Raw genomic sequence first — 23,635 nt, 5'->3', positions numbered from 1 at the left:
CAGAGCCTGGAGCCTGCTTCGAGTTCTGTGTCTCCCTCTCTCACTGTTCCTCCCCCCACTCACACTCTGTCTCCCTCTCAAATAAAGATTTAAAAAAAAGTTATTTTAGGGGCACCTGGGTGGCTCAGTCGGTTAAGTGCCCAACTTCACTCAGGTCATGATCTCATGGTTCGTGGGTTCGAGCCCCACATCAGGCTCTGTGCTAACAGCTCAGAGCCTGGAGCCTGCTTAGGATTCTGTGTCTCCCTCTCTCTACCCCTCACCGGCTCACATTCTGTCTGTCTGTCTGTCTGTCTCTCTCTCTCAAAAATAAACATTAAAAAATTTAAAAACATAAAAATAAAATAAAATCAATTATTTTAATTAAAATAAATAAATAAAATAAAATAAAGGATTGCTGTGATGATTAGAGAAAGTGTACCTAAAGTACCAGGTATAGTTTCTAATGTATAATAAGTACTTAATAATTGTTAGTTCTCCTCTCCATCCCATTTGGAAACCAATCCTAAGCATGGGGTACTTAGATGGGGTAAATAAGGGGGAGGGAAAGGATAAAGCTCTTCAGAAACAAAACAAAACAAAACAAAACTCTAAAGCTCTTCACTTAATTATAGGAAGTACCCTTGGAATGTTGAAATCTCCTATTTTTTTAGTGTTTCACCTAAATATTAAATAGCTAGAAACAGGCTATGAAATCCTGTTTGCAAAATATTAGTTTACACTTTTCTTGGCTTTTCCTAGCTTCAAGAATATCAACTTCAGGCTACAAAACTGTAGAATGTTTCCAATACCTAACGGCCCAGCACACTAGGGGCCGTGTGCCCTCTGCCGTTGAGAACTAGGATCCACATGCCACTTTCAGCTCTGCTCCTGAATAAAGAGATTTCATAAATCACAGCATGAAAGGGAACAAGGGCTTTAGAAATCATTTGATCTGTGTTCAATTGAAGAAACTGGGCTCAAAGAGGTCAAGTGACTTGACCAAGGTCACAAGTTGGAGGCAGAACTAGAGGTTTTAATTATTTTTGCAATTTGGTTTACTGAAATAACTAAAATAGATAATAGTGCTGTAAAAGCAACAAAGCATGAACTCAAAAAGCAAACACACCTCTAGTCACATACAGCAGTTCTTTCTAAAATGTGGTCCCAATAGTTTTCAAGAGATACTTCCCTCCACCTTGTAGATAAGAAAGAAATCCATAAGAATGTGTAGGCAAGAAGGAACAAAGAGAATATCCTTTAAGTAAAATTTATTGTGGCAAAAATAACTATTGGACTTTAAAACTGTTCAAAGAATAAAGTTCACATCCAGAAGAGCCTATTAGAACATTATACCTGTCACCAACAATTTGGGTGGCAATTTGGGGATGCAGGGAAGAAAGGAAAGTAAATCACACAGAGCACCAACTACGTCTCTGGCACCATGCTGGGGCTTTCTTTATACAGATCATATCACCATCTTCCCAGTGGAGCTCTAGGGGCACTTTCATTACACCAGTCTTACAAAAAGGTTGCGGACACTCAGAGAGGTCAGAATACTCGCACACGATAACATAACTAAAAAATAAAAATCAAATACAAGTTTTTCATGTGTTTTTATCCCCTACCCAATCCTACCTCCAAAGAAACCCAGTCTGATTTTTCGCTGTAACATACTACTGCAGAGAGAGCTACCAATGTCAACCTTAAGCAGGAGACACTATACTAGCTTTCTCCAAATTTGTAAAATGAAGGACATATCCTCCAGCCATTTACTAATGGTTAAAGTGAAGAATATTTGGAATATTGGTCTTTTCACCAGCCTGACTCAAAAATTGTTACTATTACTGTTTTCAACCCATTTAATTAGTCACTAATAAAAAACAAAATCACAGAGATGCCTAGGTGGCTCAGTCAGTTAAGCATCAGACTCTTGATTTCAGCTCAGGTCATGATCTCATGATTGTGAGATCAAGCCTGGAGTCAGGCTCCGTGTGGAGCGTGAAGCCTGCTTGGGATTCTCTTTCTCCCTCTCCCTCTGCCTCTCTCTCTCTTTTTCAAAAAAATAAAATAAAAAAATTTTTTAAATTACATTAACTCTTATACAATAGCCTTTCATTTTAGAAAACATAGTACACAGTTTTATTTATGCACCCAGATATATGATCATAGCTAATTGAAATTTTACTAAAGGTATGAAAAGTATACTCAGAGATATACAGGAAAAAAAAAATGGACTCATACCTCCAATAAACAGAAGTACCTTAAAAGAGGGCTCTCTGGGGGCGCCTGGGTGGCGCAGTCGGTTAAGCGTCCGACTTCAGCCAGGTCACGATCTCGCGGTCCGTGAGTTCGAGCCCCGCGTCAGGCTCTGGGCTGATGGCTCAGAGCCTGGAGCCTGTTTCCGATTCTGTGTCTCCCTCTCTCTCTGCCCCTCCCCCGTTCATGCTCTGTCTCTCTCTGTCCCAAAAATAAATAAACGTTGAAAAAAAAAAAATTAAAAAAAAAAAAAAAGAGGGCTCTCTGGTTTCCAATTCTAATCCAAAGATGCTAAAATGAAATAAGACCCCCTTTCTTCCACTTGATGTGTATGTCCTGTATTAATTTTGGAACCGTGGCATAATATTCTGTTAGAGTTCCTAAATGGAGACACATTGTTTCTAGGCAAGGTTGATCTCTCCTGAAAGGGTAGACACCTTCATGTTGGAAAGACACAGGTTTTCAAAGAAGGAACCAAAATCTGGAAGGTAAGGCTTAGGCAGGCCATGGGTCTGTACCCGAAGAAGGCTGGATATCTACAAGTGGAATCCTACTAAGTTAAGTTATCCCTCATACAGGAGGTAGCCCAAGCTAAAACAAGATCAATATTCCTTGAGGATATTGTGGTGATGACAAAGGAAATGGTCCAAGTCCCACCAAGAGGAAGGTGAGTCTAAGAGACAGGATTGTCCTTCCCTTCCCACAGGGATGTTCTCTTCATTGCCATCCTTTGCAGGTCTAGTTTCCATTTTAACAAGGAAAGTGGAAGTTTCCTCAGACATACCCTTCAAATGAAATCATCATTCTGTATAATAAGACACTGTTCTGCACACATCCTTCTGTGCATATTAACCAGGAGAGAGAATTGTATTCCCCCCTTCCATACTTTTTTGGTAACCTACTCCTAATCTTAAAAAGGAAACAATTAGAAATAAATTATTTAAAGAGAAAATGACATGGGGAGAAGTATAGAAAAGGGGTGATATGGGAGAGTCCACTGTAGAAAAAAGTTAGACCATCCGGTCTCCTATATTCATAAATGGATAGTTAGAAAGGCAAGAACACAATAGCTACCACAGTGTACCTGTATAAGACAGATGCTTTAGTGACATCTGGGTGGCTCAGTCGGTTAAGCATCTGACTCTCAATTTTGGCTGAGGTAATGATCTTGCAGTTCATGAGATCAAGCCCCACATCAGGCTCTTCACCAAGAGTGCAGAGTCTGCTTGGGATTCTCTCTCTTCCTCTCTCTCTCTTTCTCTCTCTCTCTCTCTCTCTCTCTGTCCCTCCCCAGCTCATGCATCCCCTCCTCTCTCTCAAAATAAATATTTTTTTAAAAGACCGATACTTTAGGGCACCTGAATGGCTCAACTGGTTAAGTGTCTGACTTCAGTTCAGATCATAAACTCATGATTCATGAGTTTTAGTCCTGGATTGGGCTCTGTGCTGTCAGTGCAGAGTCCCCTTTGGATCCTCAGTCTATCTTTCTCTCTGCCACTCCCTACATGTGTGCTCTCATTCTCTCTCTCTCTCTCTCTCTCAAAAATAAACATTAAAAAAAGATATTTCATAAATGTGTTAATGTTTGTTTTTGAGAGAGAGAGAGAGAGAGAGAGAGAGAGAGAGAGAGAGACAGAGTGTGAGCAGGGGAGGGGCATAGAAAGAGGGAGACACAGAATCCAAAGCAAGTTCCAGGCTCTGAGCTGTCAGCACAGAGCCCGACGCAGGGCTCAAACTCATGAACTGTGAGATCATGACCTGAGCCAAATTAGGACACTTAACTGACTGAGCCACCCAGGGGCCCCACTTAAAAAATATATTTTTTTAATAAATAATCATTAAATGAATATAGTTCAATTCTTCTAATCAGTGGCTCCTCACATTTTTATGTATGAAGCCCCCTTGTTAATGTTAGAATTTTCATACATGCTCTATTTAATAGTCACTGCTTGAGAAAATATACAGGAGAAGCTAATATAAATTTAATACTGGTATAAATGAATACACAACAGCATCTAATTACATTTGAGAAAACAATATATGCTTGGCAAGAAAATGGATTCATGCACCCTCTCCAATAACTGCGCAGTGCTCAGTTACTCCCTTTTCCTCTGACCAAGTACTGTATGCCTCAAGGGGGAAACGCATTCTAAATTACCAAAATTCTACAAAAACAAAATGCTCTCTGCTCTACTACTAACACAGAGGTGGAGATATCCTGCCCTTGAAACACCTAAAACATTACAGTAAATCAAGAAATAACATGTTTTTGAAAATATGCTCTACGTCACTCATCATCAGGGAAATACAAATCAAAACCACAATGAGATACCACCTCACACCAGTCAGGATGGCTAAAATTAACAACTCAGTCAAAAACAGATGTTGGTGAGGATGCGGAGAAAGAGGATCTCTTTTGCACTGCTGGTGGGAATGCAAGCTGGTACAGCCACTCTGGAAAACAGTGTGGAGGTCCCTCAAAAAATTAAAAATAGAATTACCTACATCCTAGCAATTGCACTACTAGGTATTTTTTTTAACTTTTTTAATGTTTATTTATTTTTGAGAGAGAGCATGAGCATGAGCAAAGGAGGGGCAGAGAGAGAGGGAGACACAGAATCCAAAGCAGGCTCTAGGCTCCAAGCTGTCAGCGCACAGAGCCCAACACAGGGCTTGAACTCACGAACCACGAGATCATGACCTGAGCCAAAGTTGGATGCTTAACCGACTGAGCCACCCAGGCACCCCTGCACTACTAGATGTTTATCCAAAGGATACAGGAGTGCTGATTCAAAGGGCCACATGCATCCCAATGTTTATAGCAGCACTATTGACAAAAGCCAAAATATGGAAAGAGCTCCAATGTCCATCAGCTGACAAATGAATAAAGAAGATGTGGTACACACACACACACACACACACACACACACACACACACACACACTGGAATATTACTCAGCGATCAAAAAGAATGAAATCCTGCCATTTGCAACAACATGGATGGAACTAGAATGTATTATACTAAGCAAAATAAGTCACTGAGAAAAAGACAAATATCATATGATATCACTCATAGGAATTTAAGAAACAAAACAGATGAACACAAGGAAGGGAAGCAAAAATAATATAAAAACAGAGAGGGAGACAAACCATGAAAGACTCTTAAATATAGAGAACAAACTGAGGGTTGCTGGCGGGGTGTTGGGTGCAGGAATGGGCTAAATGGGCAATGGGCATTTAAGGAGAGCACAAGCCTGGGTGTTATATGGAAGTGCTGAATCACTAAATTCTATCCCTGAAATCATTATTACACTATATGTTAACTAACTTGGATTTAAATTTTATTATTAAAAAATAATTTAAAAAAAATACTACTTACCTAAAAAGAACTCTAAGACTTTGGGGGGAAAAAAAAAAGAAACATGTTTTGTCAAAAAACAGTTAAGTGTTGGATCAGACAACAATTCTGGCATCATCTGTTGACTAACTTTGTGCAAGCATCAGATGATCAGTAATCACATGATCAACTCCCAATGGCTTTAGGAAGCTTTGTACCACTAGAGTTACCTGGCCACAGCTTAAGCTCTCAAATTAGAAAGTATTAATTACTGTGATTACTAAATACATACATTTTAAGAAGTATTACACAGTCAGAGGGCGCTGTTGTATAAGTAGTGGGAGAGCCTATTAAGTTTTATACACTAGATTCATAACATTTCAGATTAGATCTCAAGTCCAAACTCTTAAATGAGATATAGTGATGTCAATTATTTTAAAACTCTCTTTTTATTTTATTTTTTTTAATGTTTATTTTTGAGAGAGACAGAGCATAAGAGGGGGAGGGGCAGAGAGAGAGGCAGACACAGAATCCGAAGCAGGCTCCAGGCTCCGAGCTATCAGTGCAGAGCCCAACGTGGGGCTCGAACCCACGAACCGTGAGATCATGAATTGAGACGAAGTCAGACGCTTAACTGACTGAGCCACCGAGGCACCCGAAATCTATGTTTTTAAAATAAAGATATAGTCACATAATTTAAATATGGCATTCATCATCCTTTTTTTTTTTTTTTTTTTTAAATTTTTTTTTTCAACGTTTATTTATTTTTGGGACAGAGAGAGACAGAGCATGAACGGGCGAGGGGCAGAGAGAGAGGGAGACACAGAATCGGAAACAGGCTCCAGGCTCCGAGCCATCAGCCCAGAGCCCGACGCGGGGCTCGAACTCACGGACCGTGAGATCGTGACCTGGCTGAAGTCGGACGCTTAACCGACTGCGCCACCCAGGCGCCCCCATCATCCTTTTTAAAGTAAGGGTTCAAAAATTCATGCTTTTAAAAATCAGAATAGTGGTTACTCTTGTAGGGGGAAAGTGACTCTAAAAGAGAATAAGGGGATTCTAGAATTAGAATGGTGCGTTTTTCTATATGTATAGGATAATCAACAAAATAGACTTGTAAACATTTAAGATTTCCTCCAAGATACATGTATATGTATATATGTTTATATTTCTATTTCACTATAATCATATGGAAATTATACTGTACTAAATCACATCTGTATTAGATTTTCTTTCATTCAAAAATATGTACTGAAGGGCACCTGGGTAGCTCAGTTGGTTGAGCGCCCAACTCTTGATTTCAGCTCAGGTCAGGATCATAAGATCATGAGATCGAGTCCTGTGTCAGGCTCTATGCTGAGCAGGGAGCCTGCTTAGATTCTCTCTCCCTCTACCCCTTTCCACCACTTGTGCTTTCTCTCCCTCTATAAAATAAAAAATAAATATATGTATTGAGTACTCATTAAATGATAGGCATTAAGGAAAGAGAACTAAGATACAATTCCATCTGTCAAGTTTTGAATTTAACAAAAGTGGTGAACATGCTAATAAACAATCACAGGATGGTGTAGTTAAGTTCTACAAAGGGCTATGGGAGCTCACAAGAGGTAGTTACCATCCTGCCTGAGGCAATCATGCAAGGCTTTACCACAGAGGTAATATCCAAGCTTAACTCTGAAGAGTAACAAGATTTTTTCAGGTACAGAAGAAACAGAAGAGCATTTCAAGTAAAGCAAACAAGGTAAGCTGTGCAGAACAAGCCTATTCAAGAACTGTTGTTGTTTTATGGCAGGAGGTATACAGTTTATGAGGGGAAGAAATGAGAGATCAGATTATATTCATCAGGCTGCCTCCAGATATAGCAATGAAAATCTTCCTATAAAGAGAAACTTACCTGAAATCTGAGCTTGCATCTCTAAACCAACATTGAATGAAACTGGTTCACTGGAAACAGCCTTAATGAGGCAGAGACTTGTCTGGTTTGTCCACTAAATGTCCAGGGACTTGTATAATGTCTAGCACATAAAAGAACATCAGTGAATATACAGAGAATGAATGATTGCATGCATACATCCTAGCTCTGCTATTGGTGTAAAATTAGACCCAACGGGGCTTCAGAGAACAGCATGGTTCAAAGCAAAGAGAATGGAGATCAAAGTGCCCAAGAGTGAAGTTTGTGCAGGCTCATTTACTGCATGAGTCTACTATTGGCTTTGGAAGAGTTGCAGAACACTGTAAGTGGCTGTGCCTTTTGACCCAAGCATAAAATCTAAAACCAATTCACAATAGTTTAGCCTTATCCAGGATGCTGAGGACACAGGAACTGCATGCCCTCTGCTGAGAGTACAAACAGGAAGATAAAGAAGTATGAAATTAATATAGACAATAGACCAGCATCTGGGTGTAGGGGCAGGGGGAAAACTAATAAGCATTCTTCTGAAGTATATAACCTAAAATATACCTGACCTTGCGACAGGGTTATAGTCACAATTTTCAGGACTGGAAAGAATTTAAAGGTGTGGTTCTCAGCCAGTGCACAGTTACCTAACCTGAATGACAGTTTCCTGTAAAATGTATATCATAACGGCTCATTCAGCAGCATACTGGTATTTGGTAAACCCAAATATGCTACAAAATGTTGATCTGATCAATGTGTAAGATACACTTATTGAACAACAGAGTTTTATAAAGAAGGAAGAAACACAAAAGAGGTATCATGGCCAAGAGCACATGATTAGACAAAACAGTTGAAACTATATATACAAGGAGGCATATCATGATGCAGGGGGAGTCTGAGGAGGCAAGACAGAATGCGGTCAACAGCACAGATGGAAGGATTTGACTTGGACAGGAGGAAGAACCTCTCCTTCACTGAGAAACAGATGGCTGCAGGAGGAGTTACATTTCTAGGTGGAAAGGGAAGAAACTGAAGGGGTTCTAGCTAAAATGCCTGTTACACAGCAACTTAGTTTCTTAATCAGTGAAGTAGGGGACAGGGCATAGTGTTTCAATGATTTGAAGATAGAGGTAGAAGTGTGACATGGAAGAAGGAACTGATGCTTAGGCCTCCTAAGGGTCCCTGAGGTGGAGGCTGAATTTGCAGGCATAGATAGCAATCTGCCTAGTTGTAGGTTTGCTTCAGCAGAGATCCACAACCCAGGAGTAGGAGTAGAGACATTTAACAGCTATATAAAACTAGGATGGGAATTCCATAAAGAAGCTGACAGAAGGACAGGGGTAAAAAGACCAGAGATCATCCCTGATCTCTACACAAACATGAATACCTAGAACCACGAGGTCCTCTACACCACAGACAAATGCTATCGAAATCCACTTGCTGACTTGAAAGGGAATCTAAACTCTGTTATATTTATTCCATTTCATGGAGTAAAAAATCTTGACAGAACTCATATATGCAATATGTATTTCAATGATAATCTTATAAAAGTTATATAATGCTGTATATTACCAAACAAAGCTTTACATGTTAATATTTTCCTGCTTTGTTAAATATAATATGATGTATTACCATCATTTTTCTTCCTTTATACTCTAGTGTTCTTTAAAAAATTTTTTCTAATGTTTATTCATTTTTGAGAGACAGAGAGCGCAAACAGGGTTGGGGCAGAGAGAGAGGGAGACGCAGAATCCAAAGCAGGCTCCAGGCTCTGAGCTGTCAGCACAGAGCCTGAAGTGGGGCTCGAACCCACAAACCACCAGATCATGACCTGAGCCATAGTCAGACACTTAATTGAGCCACCCAGGTGCCCCTATACTCTAGTGTTCTAAATGTTTCTGTACACACAAAATATTCTTCTGGTAGCACTGTTATAATCGTATACCATCCCAGAACTTCTGAGAGATGGAGGCTGGTATCTACTATAGTGTAAAAAAATAAATATCCCAGCCCTACCCCTAAAAAGGCAAAACCATGCTTTCCACATACAGGACCACAGGCCTGTGGTATAAGTAACACCATTCAATCTTCTGTACTTCCCCTCCTCTGAAGGGACGGTCCTCCTGCAGAGGGCTGTGATGACTTCTCAGATCTTCTCCAACAGAGCAACCCTGTTTCTTACCCATATGACACTTTCTGAAATGTTCATAACCCCATTCACATCCTAGTTCAATTATGTTCCTCTCATGCATGGCGTGCCCAGAATTTAGTAAAATGCATGAAATGCGGTCTAATGAAGTGCCTTCCTCACCACCGGCCAGAAATAAATAATTTGTGAGTATGTTCATAGATATTCCTCCACTGCTACAGCCTACTTTAAATTAAGAGTTCAGGAAAGGTGTGTTGGGTTGAATAGGGTTTCCCTCAACCCCCCAAAATTCATATCCTTCCTGGAACCTCAGAATATGAATTTTTATGGAAATAGAGTCATTGTAGATGTAAATAGTTAAGATGAGGTCATACTGGAGCAAGATGACCCTTAATCTAATACACTACTGTCCTAATGAGAAGAGACACAGAGACAAAGACAGAGAGGAGAATGCCATGTAAAGGTACAGATGAATAAAAGAAAGACAGCCATGTGACAACAGAGGGAGACAATGAAATTACACAGCTACAAGCCAAGGAACACCAAGGACTGCCAGCAACCAGCAGAAACTAGCAAAGGCATGAAACAGATTCTCCCTTTGGTCCCCCTAAACAAACCAATTCTGGCAACAACAGAATTGTTACAACAGCTCTAAGAAACTAACACACAAGTATTCTCCACAGAGTGGCATTGAAGGTAAAGCCTAAAGGGGCCAGCCAGGGGAAGAATTCCAGAAAGAAGGAATGGAAAATATAAAGGCTCAGAGGCCAGAAAGGGCTTACTTAGCATGTTATAGAAACAGAAAGGCGTCAAGAGTGTCTGGAGCATGGTGAATAAGGGGGAGAAGAATATGGGATGAGGCTTAGGGTAGGGAGTTTAAATTTAACATTAATGGCAATGGGAAGCCCTAAGAGCTTTTTTGTTTGTTTGTTGTTTTTGAGAGACGGGGGGGGGGGGGGGGGGGGGGGGGGGGGGAGCAAGCGCACAGAGAAGGGGCAGAGAGAGAGACAGAGAGGAGCCCCAAGCAGGGTTCAAACCCATGAACCATGAGATCATTATCTGATCTGACCTCAGACACTTAACCAACTGAGCCATCCAGGCACCGCCCCCTCCCCTTTCCCTAAAAGCTTTTTTTTTTTTTTTTTATATGAAGTTTATTGACAAATTGGTTTCCATACAACACCCAGTGCTCATCCCAAAAGGTGCCCTCCTCAATACCCATCACCCACCCTCCCCTCCCTCCCACCCCCCATCAACCCTCAGTTTGTTCTCAGTTTTTAACAGTCTCTTATGCTTTGGCTCTCTCCCACTCTAACCTCTTTTTTTTTTTTTTTCCTTTCCCTAAAAGCTTTAAGACTTGTTCCCATCCATGTCTTAAAGAGATCACTCCAGCCATTCTGCTGAGGCAGGCCTAGAGAAGACGATTTTTAAAAAGGGAGAAAGAATAAACAGAAGGTTACTACTGAAAGGGCCAGATGAGAGATCACTGCAAGACTGATAAATAAGCTAAGTTTTAACCCAGATCTCTCTTTTTTTTTTTTTTAAGTTTATTTATTTATTTCAAGAGAGAGAAACAAGCAGCGTAGGGGCAGGGAGAGAGGGGAGAGAGAGAATCCCAAGCAGGCTCTGTACTGCCAGCACTGAGCCCAACACAGGGCTTGAACTCGCGAACCATGAGATCATGACCTGAGTCAAAATGAAGAGTCAGGAGCCTAACTGACTGAGCCACTAGCCACCCAAGCCCAGATCTCTTTTAAATTGTTACATATATCACATATAACAATGTTCATTTTCCAAAATCATAATACACCCAGGAAAGGTCACAATGAAAAAGGGCCCAGTGTATAATATCAGCAGTATATGCACAACAGCCATCAACAAAATGAAGTCTTCCAAACCAGTGTAACCACCATTGCTGCTCTTTAATGACTGATTCTGCACTGAACCTGACTGTGGGCATTCTAAATAGTAAGATCCCCACTAAACTAATACAAGACTTCCAAGGCCATCAGGCTCCTCCTAGTAAATAGTGGAAGTTAATAAAGTAGATTCTATTTCCACCTTTTTCCTCCAAAATCTAATTAAAGAAATTGTACAAAGTGAGACCCCGAAGTTCTCAAACTTTACGGCCTCTGTTCCCCTCTGATGAGACAAAAGCCATCAGGGACCACAATCTTTACCTTGTTACCTCTGTCAAATGTTACCACATGCTAAAATGCATCTCCTCCTCCACCATGGAGGATCTTCTGTGAATCACACTGTGAGAACCATTGAAACAAAAATCTATAGCATTCATTTTCAGAGATTGCTTTAAAATGAATTATTTTTAATACATTGAATAATACAAGATTTTAAAAGCTTTTAGCATTCCAAAATATTAAACTTTACGAAATCCTCACATGAAAATCATCCACAAAAGGAAGCAACTGAAGAAAAGTAGCTGCCTAAGCTTCTTCCTGGGGAACTCCAGCGTCAAAGTTCTCAGTCCCGATTTCACTATAAAATGGTCTCTAGAGACCTTTAATCATCAACTTAAAAATACACTCTATAGACTACTCATTGTTTTCAGCATTCATCCGGTCTGAGTGATAAGGACACTGTAAAAAAGATAAAGGAAAGGGAAAAGGATATCCTCAGCTGAAACCAAAAAACTCAGAACAATGACAAGTTCAAACACGACCAAGTTGCTTCTTTGATTACTTTCAGGTGCTTTTGCCATTGTGTCACCATCTTGTATAACAACTTCCCAGAGTTAATAGGATGTACAGAGAAGTGACAGTGAGTAGTTACAGTCATTTATTCATTTAAAAGCATTTCTTGAGTGCCTACCATGGGTAAGTACTACAGACAACAGTGGACAAGCTAGATATGGTCACTGCCTTTACAGTGCTTATAGTCTAATGATAGAAACAGACAACAAATAAGCAAAGACACAAATAAACACTCAGAAACCATAACAGAATACAGAGATACACCTAATTTTAATACAATGGTCAGAGAAGGGGTCTCAGAGCAGATAACAGTTAATTAAGCCTTTAATCTCCATAGCCTTCTATCAGTTATGTCACTGTGTGAAGAGGTCCAGGGGATTCTATTCAATGCCATTTTCTACGCAAAGCAGTCCTTGGCCTTCCTGCCTTCTTTGTGCTTCTCTGGTAATTTTAGTTCTCTTATAACATTTTTCAAATGTACTCTTTCACGGTAGTTATTTATAGACACATATCCTATCCCTGCTGTATACTATTATTAACCCAAACCTAAAGTAACCCTAAATAAGATGTTAGAATCTGTTGATCAAACGATTGTGTATTAATCCCACTTGTGCCTGTGAATAGTGCAAAGGCTGCACCTAAGGCCTAAATGTACATTCTCTCATTTGTTCTTCACAGAAATTCTAATGAAGGTGACTTTTCCCACCACATCATACTGCCTTCTCTTTTTTGTTGTTCTTTTTTTTTTATTTTTTATTTTTTAAAATTTACATCCAAATTAGTTAGCATATAGTGAAACAATGATTTCAGGAGTAGATTCCTTAATGCCCCTTACCCATTTAGCCCATCCCCCCTCCCACAACCCCTCCAGTTTGTTCTCCATATTTATGAGTCTTTTCTGTTTTGTCCCCTTCCCTGTTTCTATATTATTTTTGTTTCCCTTCCCTTATGTTCATCTGTTTTGTCTCTTAAAGTCCTCATATGAGTGAAGTCATATGATTTTTGTCTTTCTCTGACTGACTAATTTCACTTAGCATAATACCCTCCAGTTCCATCCATGTAGTTGCAAATGGCAAGATTTCATTCTTTTTGATTGCTGAGTAATATATAATATTATATATATATATACACACACACACACACATATACATATATATATATATATATATATATATATATATATATATATACACACACACATATATACATACATACCACATCTTCTTTAGCCATTCATCCATCGAGGGACCTTTGGGCTCTTTCCATACTTTGGCTATTGTTGATAGTGCTACTATAAACATGGGGATGCATGTGTCCCTTCGAAACAGAATACCTGTATCCCACGGATAAATGCCTAGTAGTGCAATTGCTGGGTCGTAGGGTAGTTCTATTTTTAGTTTTTTGAGGAACCTCCATACTGTTTTCCAGAGTGACTGCACCAGCTTGCATTCCCACCAACAATGCAAAAGAGATCCTCTTTCTCCGCATCCTCGCCAACATCTGTTGTTTCCTGAGTTGTTAATGTTAGCCATTCTGACAGGTGTGAGGTGGTATCTCATTGTGGTTTTGATTTGTATTTCCCTGATGATGAGTGATATGGAGCATGTTTTCATGTGTTGGTTGGCCATCTGGATGTCTTCCTTGGAGAAGTGTCTATTCATGTTTTTTGCCCATTTCTTCACTGGATTCTTTGTTTTTTTTGGGTGTTGAGTTTGATAAGTTCTTTATAGATTTTGGATACTAACCCTTTATCTGATATGTCATTTGCAAATATCTTCTCCCATTCTGTCGGTTGCCTTTTAGTTTTGCTGATTGTTTCCTTCGCTGTGCAGAAGCTTTTTATTTTGATGAGGTCCCAGTAGTTCACTTTTGCTTTTGTTTCCCTTGCCTCCAGGGACGTGTTGAGTAAGAAGTTGCTGCGGGCAAGATCAAAGAGGTTTTTGCCTGCTTTCTCCTCGAGGATTTTGATGGGTTCCTGTCTTACATTGAGGTCTTTCATCCATTTTGAGTTTATTTTTGTGTATGGTATAAGAAGCTGGTCCAGGTTCATTCTTCTGCATGTCACCGTCCAGTTTTCGAGCACCATTTGCTGAAGAGACTGACTTTATTCCATTGGATATTCTTTCCTGCTTTCTCAAAGATTAGTCATACATTTGTGGGTCCATTTCTGGGTTCTCTATTTTGTTCCATTGACCTGAGTGTCTGTTCTTGTGCCAGTACCATACTGTCTTGATGATTACAGCTTTGGAGTATAGCTTGAAGTCTGGGATTGTGATGCCTCCTGCTGTGGTTTTCTTTTTCAAGATTGCTTTGGTTATTCGGGGTCCTTTCTGGTTCCATACAAGTTTTAGGATTATTTGTTCTAGCTCTGTGAAGAATGCTGGTGTTACTTTGATAGGGATTGCATTGAACATGTAGATTGCTTTGGGGAATATTGACATTTTAACAATATTTGTTCTTCCTATGCCGGAGCATGGAATCTTTTTCCATTTTTTTTGTGTCTTCTTCAATTTCTTTCAAAAGCTTTCTATAGTTTACAGTGTATAGATTTTTCACCTCTTTGGTTAGATTATTCCTAGGTATTTTATGTTTTTTGTGCAACTGTAAATGGGATCAATTCCTTGATTTCTCTTTCTGTCACTTCATTGTTGGTGTATAGGAATGCAACTGATTTCTGTGCATTGATTTTATATCCTGCAACTTTGCTGAATTCATGAATCGATTCTAGCAGTTTTTCTGTGGAATCTTTTGGGTTTTCCATATATAATATCATGTCATCTGCCAAGAGTGAAAGTATGACCTCCTCCTGGCCGATTTGGATGCCTTTTATTTCTTTGTGTTGTCTGATTGCAGAGGCTAAGACTTCCACTACTATGTTCAATAACAGTCTGCCTCCTCTCTCTTACTCACATCTGAACCACCACAGCACAAAGCACAATGGGTACAGCACTGTTTCATCAATAACTGTTGAGTTGAATTGGAAAGAAAAAGTGAGAAGTGTAACGTGACACCAGAGGACCAAGTAGCCTACCTGAATCAATTAACTCTGCTCTCACCCCTTTTGTCTACCAGTGACACTATGTTATCTTTCTATCAGGTATGTTAGCATCAGGAAATATGGACAGATCCAAAAATTATCATGTTAAAATCCAACTCAATACTGACTCTCTTCAGCAAGGACAAGGCCCTTTCATCCTCCCACTACTTCCTGACTGCCTACTGCATGTGCCTGGCTACACCAGACACAAGGATAAAAGACACAGTCTTTGCTCTAAAAGAGGTCATAGCCCAGTTGAGACAAGCAAGTAAAGAAACTATTTCTACACAATGGATGCTATCATGAATCCAGGTAGCACAAGATGTTCGTTATAGCAGCAAAGAGGAAACACAATCTAACTAACTGCTGGTATAGGAGGCTGCAATGAAGGCAAACACAGAGGACATGATAATGCCTCTACTGGGACCCTGCCCACCTCTTTTCCAACCTCATCTTCCATTGCTTATCCCTCTCCTATTTCATAATTCAGAAACCCACTGGACATAATATGCTTTCTCAAGTCTCCAGGCTACTGCACGTGAATTTTCCCCTGCTTGGAATATTTTCCTACCCACGTCATTACAGAAAACTCCCTACTTCATCCTCCATCCATCCAAGTATTCATTTAAGAAGTGTCCCCTCCATAAAGTTTTCCAGGACAATCCCAGGCCTACAGAGTGGCTGCTTCTCCAGTGGAAAGAGCCCAGCTTTGCTGCCTGACACGTCCTGAGTTGAAAACCCAATTGTGCCATGTTCCAAGCCAGATGAGTTTCAGTACATTTTTCACATCTCTGAACCTTAGTTGCCTCATCTTTAAAAGGAATATTAATATCTTCCCTAGAAGGTAGTGTTTGTATAAATCCCTGACCACAGTAGAGGCTCAAAATTTATTGAATTATACCAAATACTCCCTGATGATTGATAGCCATCAGTAATTACACATTGTGGTATATATTTTTAATGTTTACTTGTTTTTGAGACAGAAAGAAAGAGTGTGAGTAGGGGAGGGGCAGAGGGAGAGGGAGACAGAATCCGGAGCAGGCTCCAGGCTTCAAGCTGTCAGCACAGAGCCCAACGTAGAGCTCAAAGCCATGAACCACGAGATCATGACTTGAGCCAACATCAGACACTTAACCAACTGAGCCACCCAGGCGGCCCACACTTTGTGGTATTAAACACACACACACACACACACACACACACACACACACAAACACACGCATAAAAGTACATTACAACCATAGCAATGTTTTCACAACAGTTGGCATGTGACCCCTGGGAAACCTTAAAAAGCAGTTTGATAATACATTTTCCCCAGGAGCAATTCTGTCCTCATTAAGGCAGTAAAAATAATGAAAGATAGAATTTACATAAAGGATCTTCTATAAGAGAAGAGAATTGCCACAAAGAGTAAAACCAAGGAAATCTTCACCTCAGAAGTTTATTTCATTTAAAAAGCAAAGTTCGTGGAAAACAAACAGCACATTCTGAAGGAAATTATTCAAGAGTAATAATTATAATCTCCCAAAACTACTTACAATAGGACATTGTCTCCCTTTAAAACTATAATCCAAGCAGCCTACAATGAGAAGGTAAACTATTCACAAGTAATACTTTCATCCCACAGCCTAGTACCTCTTAGAGCTCCCCGTTTTTAAAAGAGTCATTTTTGTTTGGCCCCAAAATGCATGACTATAAAAAAAGAAATAAATTTTCTCCCTTATAGTATTCTGCTTTGCTCATTAATGTTTAGAAATACAGTCCAAGTCAGGAAACCTCAATTATAAGCTCTGCTACTTTGCAAACACATCAACACTGAGAAGAAAAACAAGATGGTGAATAAAGAAGAAATGAATGTTAAGTCCAGGACCAGATGGCTTCAAAGGTGAATTCTATCAAACATCTAGAGTTAAATACCTAGTCTTCTCAAAATATTCCAAAAAATAGAGGAGGAAGGAAAGCTTCCAAATTCTTTCTACAAGACCAGCATTACCCTGATACCAAAACCTGATAAAGACACTACAAACAAAGAGAACTATAGGCCAAACTCTTGATGAACTTGGATACAAAAATCCTCAACAAAATATTAGCAGACCAAATCCAACAACACACTTAAAAAATAATTCACTACAGGGGTGCCTGGGTGGCGCAGTCGGTTAAGCGTCCGACTTCAGCCAGGTCACGATCTCGCGGTCCGTGAGTTCGAGCCCCGCGTCGGGCTCTGGGCTGACGGCTCAGAGCCTGGAGCCTGTTTCCGATTCTGTGTCTCCCTCTCTCTCTGCCCCTCCCCCGTTCATGCTCTGTCTCTCTCTGTCCCAAAAACAAATAAACGTTGAAAAAAAAAATTAAAAAAAAAAAAAATAATTCACTACAATCAAGTGGGATTTATTCCCAGAAGGCAACAATGATTCAATATTCACAAATGAATCAGCGTGAAACAAGAAAAAGGATAAAAGCCACATGGTCATTTCAAAGATCATACAGAAAATGCAGAAAAAGTTTGACAAAGTACAACATCCATCCATGATAAATATCCTCAACAAAGTAGGTTTAGAGTGAACATACCTCAACAAAATAAAAGCCATATAAGAAAAACCCACATTTAATATCATACTTAAGGGAGAAAAACTGAAAACTTTTCCCCTAAGGTAAGAAACAAGACAAGAACGTTGACTCTCACCACTTTTATTCAACATAGTACTAGAAGCCCTAGCCACAGCAATCAGGCAACAAAAAGAAATAAGAGGCATACAAATTGGTAAGAAGTAAAACTTTTACTATTTGCAGATGACATGATACTACATATAGAAAACCCTAAAGACCGCCAAAACAACTACAAAAACTGACAAATGAATTCAGTAAGGTCACAGGATACAAAATCAATATACAGAAATCTGTCATATTTCAATATACTAATAGTGAAGTCGCAGAAAGGGAAATTAAGAAAACAGTCTCATTTAAAATTGTATCAAAAATAATTTTTAAAAAAACTAGTAATAAACTTAAGATGGTGACACGGTGCCTGGGTGGCTCAGTCAGTTAAACGTCCAACTCTTGATTTCAGCTCAGGTCATGATCTCACGCTTCTGAGATCACTTCTGAGAGAGAGATCTCACTCTCTCTCAAAAATAAAACAAAACACCTTAAACAAAGAGGTGAAAGACCTGTACTCTGAAAACTATAAAACACTGATGAAAGAAATTTGAAGATGACACAAATGGAAATATATTCCATGCTCATGAACTGGGAGAACAAATATTGTTAAAATGTCCACAGTACCTAAAGCAATCTACAGATTTACTGCAATCTCTATCAAAATACCAATAGCATTTTTCATAGAACTAGACTAGAATAATCTCAAAATTCATATGGAACCACAAAAGACTCTGAATACCCAAAGCAATCTTGAAAAAGAGTAACAAAACTGGAAGTATCACAATCCCAGATTTCAAGATATACTACAAAGTTGTAATAATCAAAACAGTATGGTACTGGCACAAAAAAACAGACACATATATCAATGAAACAGAACAGAGAGCCCAGAAGTAAACCCATGATTATATGGCCAATTAATCTTCAACAAAGGCAGAAAGAATACCCAATGTGATACAGACAGTCTCTTCAACAAATGGTATTGGGAAAAGTGGACAGCGACATGCTAAATAATGAAACTGGACCACTTTCTTACACCATACACAAAAACAAACTCAAAATGAACTAAGAACCTAAATGTGATACCTGAAACCATAAAAATCCTAGATGAGAGCACAGGCAGTAATTTCTCTGACATCAATCATACGAACATCCTTCTAGATTTGTCTCCCATGGTAAAGGAAACAAAAGCAAAAATAAACTATTGGGACTACATCAAAATAAAAAGCTTCTGCACAGTGAAGGAAATAATCAACAAATCTAAAAGGCAACCTACTGAATGGGAGAAGATATTTGCAAATGATACATCTGATAAAGGGTTAGTATCCAACATATACAACTCAATACCCAAAAAATGAATAATTCAAATAAAAACTGGGCAGAAGACATGAGCAGCAGACATTTCTCCAAAAAAGACATCCAATGGCCAAAAGACACATGAAAAGATGCTCAACACCACTCATCACCAGGGAAATGCAAATCAAGACCACAATATCACCTTATACCTATCAGAATGACTAAAATCAAAAACGGAAGAAACAAGTGATAGTGAGCATGTGGAGAAAAGGGAAACTTTTTGCACTATTGGCAGGAATGCAAACTGGTGCAGCCACTGTACAAAACAGTAGAGATTTCTAAAAAAATTAACAATAGAATAACCATCTAATCCAGTAATTCCCTGAGTATTTACCCAAAGAATAAGAAAACACTAATTCAAAAGATGTATGCACCCCTACATTTACTGCAGTACTATTTATAATAGCCAAATTATGGAAGCAACCCAAATGTCCATGGATAGATGAATGGATAAAGAAGATGTGGTGTGTGTATGTATGTGTGTGTGTGTGTGTATATATATATATATATGTATATACACACACATATATATATGTATATATATGTATATATACATACGTATATATATGTATATACACACACATATATGTATATATATGTATATATATACATATATATGTATATACACACACATATATATATGTATATATATATATATATACACACACACATATAGTCTTAGCCATAAAAAAAAAAATCTTGCCATTTGTAACAAAACGGATAGATCTTGAAAATATAATGCTAAGAGAAATAAGTCAGTCAGAGAAAGACAAATACCATTAAATTTCACTCATATGCAGAATTTAAGAAACAAAACAACAAAGAAGAAAAGAAGCAATCAAAAAGTAGACTCTTGGGGCACTTGGGTGGCTCAGTTAGTTAAGCTTTTGCCTCTTGGTTTCGGCTCAGATCATGATCTCACGGTTTGTGGGCTCGAGCCCCATGTCAGGCTCCATGCTGACAGTGCAGAGCCTGCTTGGGATTTTCTCTCTCTCCCTCTTTGTCTCTCTCCCTATGCTCACTCACTCTCTCTCTCTCTCTCTCTCTCACTCTCTCCCTTACTCTCAAAATAAATAAATAAACTTAAAAAAAAAGTAGACTCTTAGAGAACAAACTGATGGTAACAAGAGGGGAGGTAAGTGGGGCAACGGGTGAATAGGTGAAGGGGATTAAGAGTAAACTTATCATAATGGCCGCTGAGTAATGTGTGGAATTGTGGTACCATCTAAAAAATAAATTGTACACCTGAAACTAATATAACACTGTACATTAATAATACTGGAAATGAAATAAAAATTTAAAGAAAGTGGAAGGAGGGGCACCTGGGGGCTCAGTTGGTTAAGCATCCAACTTTGGCTCAGGTCATGATCTCAAGGTTTGTGAGTTTGAGCCCTGTGTCGAGCCTGGAGCCTGCTTTGGATTCTGTCTCCGTCTCTCTCTGCCCCTCCACTGCTCAAGCTCTGTCTCTCTGTCCCTCTCTCTCTCTCTCAAAAATAAACATTAAAAATATTTTTAAAGAAAGAAGAAATGGATGTATATTATTCCTACAGGCCCTTGGGAAAAAAAAAAAAAAAACTCTGAAAAGAATGATTTAACTATCAAGGGAAAATCTCTAAGAAATACCACGTCCCTTTTCTCCCAAACAGAATCTTCCTACAATAGGAAGTAGTTATCACCATGCAATTCTCCTTCCTCCGAAATCTTGTGCTATATATCTCTCTTGCAATAATTTACATACAACCTAGTAAAGATTTTTGCTTCCAGGCCTTACCTCTCCATTATAGGAGAAACATCCATCTTTGTAGAGCCCATATAGTCTACATTAGTGTTTCATAAAAAGGAGGTTGTGATCCATTCGTGGGTTATAAACTGAAGTTAGCAGGTCACAGTCAGCATTTCTTTTAAACAGAATTGCATGCTATTCAGCAGCCTGTCTACAGAATTTGAAATTATGTCAATCAGGAAATTTTAAAACTCTAAATGTTCTGAACCATTATGCCCCTGTGGGGATATTAATTCTAGGGCAAGTATGCTTTCTACCTGAGAGATAACTACCTGTTAAATCACATTCCAAGATATAATTACAGTTCAGGCAACAAGAGCCATTTCAGACAGTTAATGTATAGTTAACGAATGCTACAGACAATAAGTATTCTGGGAGCCCAGGGAAAGATAGCTGATACTAAGCTGAGTCAATTGAAGGTTTCCCTGAGGAGGTGGGGTTTAAGCAGGGCCCAGTAAAGATCTAGATTAGAAAAGAGGAGGGGAGAAAAAAACACAGTGCCAGCTGGCCTGGACTGAGGCTGATAGAACAAAGGGACTGAGGAGGCTACTGTAATAGTTTAGCTTGGAGTTGTGTGGGTAGAAAAAAGCTAATAACCCTGAACATGCAAAGTAAGTGGCATGAACTAAGAAGGAATCATGGAAGAGTCTTGATGGTTAAGTGGACTCTGGTCTGGTGTACAGGTGAAAGTGAAGGAATCAGATGATTCCAAAATACTCTAATCCTGGATGACCAGGAGATTAGTGCCATTAATAGTAATGTGAAAAAAATCAAAGGAGTTTTAGAAGGGAATGTTATATAATGACATTAATACTTGTTATTAAAGTTTAACTTGCTTTGAACACCCATACCTCTCAATTGCACTTAGGTATCCATATAAGGGATACTATCCAGTATAAGCAGCATGCTATTCTTGAGGCACTTACTGCTTGGAAGAACCAAGGCTGATACTCAGCCAGCTATTATAATATTGAAATCCTTCTATACCAGTTGGCAAATAATTATCTTAGTAACTTGAGTGATGTCTGCCCCCATTCTATGCCCACCAATCCTGCTGTCCCAGTTCCTTCTCCAGACCTCAGGTCTAAAGAACCAACCCACAGCACTGCAAGAACCCTCAGTTCTATGATCAGTTTCTGTTCTGATTGGACAGAGTCTATACCATATTGGTAGTACTAGACAAAATATAAAATAAAAGCAAGTGTTAACAGCATTCAGAAAAGGGAGAAATCACCTCAGGTTGGGTCAGTTACTCATTTAAACCATTGTTGAGGGCATACACTGTGGATACACTGATAGGTGTGGTCCCAGCACTCAGGCTACTCACATCCTTATACGGAGACCAACATATAAACAAATCATTGCAATCCAGAGTAACTGAGTACAAAAGAAGCATTTATAAAGTACAATGGAGGACACAAAGGGAACAGTAGTCAATACCCAGCTTGAGAAGAGAAATAAAGAGAAATAAAGTTTCACAGATAAGGTGATATATAAGACCTGAGCCAGGAAAGATGTACAAGAATGCCAGGCAGAGAAAGGAGGAAGACAAACCATTTCGAGTAGAGAGATACCAGTACTGTGTGAGTCACATCCCAGCATAGTGTGTGTACAAAACACTGTGTACACACACACAGTGTGTACAAAACAATGAAGTGACCGATGTGTAATACTTGGCACACAGTGTCAATAATAAATAACTATAGAATAAATATTAGAGATTCTTTTCTAGCAGATTTACTTCTCTGATTATGTTTTTAAAGGCTGATCCTAAAACTCATTTGTTTTGTCTAAGCCTACACTAGCTGAGCAAGGAATGGGGAAATCAACATATCCTGGGAGGCATGAGGTCAGTCAGTTTGGAATTTAAAAATAAAGCACATTCTGGGGTCCTATGTGGCTCACTCGGTTAAGCATCCGATTTCGGCTCAGGTCATGATCTTACAGCTCCTGAGTTCAAGCCCTGCATCAGGCTCTGTGCTAATAGCTGAGAGCCTGGAGCGTGCTTTGGATTCTGTGTCTCCCTTCTCTGTCTGCCCCTCCCCTGCTCACACGATGTCTCTCAAAAATGAATAAACACTAAAAAAAATTAAAATGAATAAAATAAATGAAAAATAATAAAGCACATTGGGGTGCATGGATGACTCAGTGGGTTGAGCATCCGACTTCAGCTCAGGTCATGATCTCGTGGTTTGTGAGTTCACGCCCCGCATTGAGCTCTGTGCTGACAGCTCAGAGCCTGGGCTGACAGCTCAGATTCTGTGTCTCCCTCTTTCTCTATGCCCCTCCCCCTGCCTCATGCACGCTCTCTCTTTCTCAAAAATAAACATTAAAAAAATTAAAAATAAATAAATAAAAACAAAGCACATGGAATTCACAAATCAACTAGAGTTGCCTGCACTTGTTAGATGTGTGTAAGCAAAGATGAGCAAAGGGCAGTGAATGAATTGGAGTGTGAAACAGAAGCAAAAAAAC

At 39.2% G+C, this 23,635-nt stretch overlaps 1 protein-coding gene across 3 annotated transcripts in view; it reads right to left on the bottom strand.

Moving 5' to 3' along the window:
- PRCP (prolylcarboxypeptidase) overlaps positions 1–23,635 on the bottom strand; it is a 76,559-nt gene that overhangs the window by 36,898 nt on the left and 16,026 nt on the right. The window contains exon 2 of one of the 3 annotated variants that reach the window (XM_047070952.1): positions 7,470–7,590. The exons of the other annotated variants lie outside the window; for them this stretch is intronic. The gene's annotated coding sequence lies outside the window, so the exon portion shown is untranslated. The remainder of the gene's footprint in view (positions 1–7,469; positions 7,591–23,635) is intronic. 3 annotated transcript variants of the gene reach the window in all.

Source organism: Lynx rufus, unplaced genomic scaffold, assembly GCF_022079265.1.
Source record: "Lynx rufus isolate CCGP_SWC_20201006 ecotype Redwood Valley unplaced genomic scaffold, mLynRuf1.p SCAF_9, whole genome shotgun sequence".
Lineage (NCBI taxonomy): Eukaryota > Metazoa > Chordata > Mammalia > Carnivora > Felidae > Lynx > Lynx rufus.
This window is presented reverse-complemented; position numbering and strand designations above follow the sequence as displayed.